This window comes from Sinocyclocheilus grahami, unplaced genomic scaffold (assembly GCF_001515645.1).
Source record: "Sinocyclocheilus grahami isolate Dianchi unplaced genomic scaffold, SAMN03320097.WGS_v1.1 scaffold17592.1, whole genome shotgun sequence".
Lineage (NCBI taxonomy): Eukaryota > Metazoa > Chordata > Actinopteri > Cypriniformes > Cyprinidae > Sinocyclocheilus > Sinocyclocheilus grahami.
The window spans coordinates 1-228 of NW_015516688.1; positions in this window are offsets into that span (position 1 = coordinate 1).

Genomic DNA, 228 nt, shown 5'->3' on the forward strand with positions numbered 1-228 from the left:
ATCAAGTTTGTTATTTCAAGTGTAGAAGCGTGGCAGGTGCGCTCATAATGGAAGCAATGCGCACGCGGTGCGACGCGCTCATTTTTTCCAGGCTTGTCCGAACCACAGAGATAAAAACATTTCAACTTTTCAGAATGCCGCAAGGTCATGTGACAAGAACCAACCAATCAGCTTCATCCTTTACCGTAACAACATTGAAAGCTCAGCCAAGATGAAGGAACAGCTGAT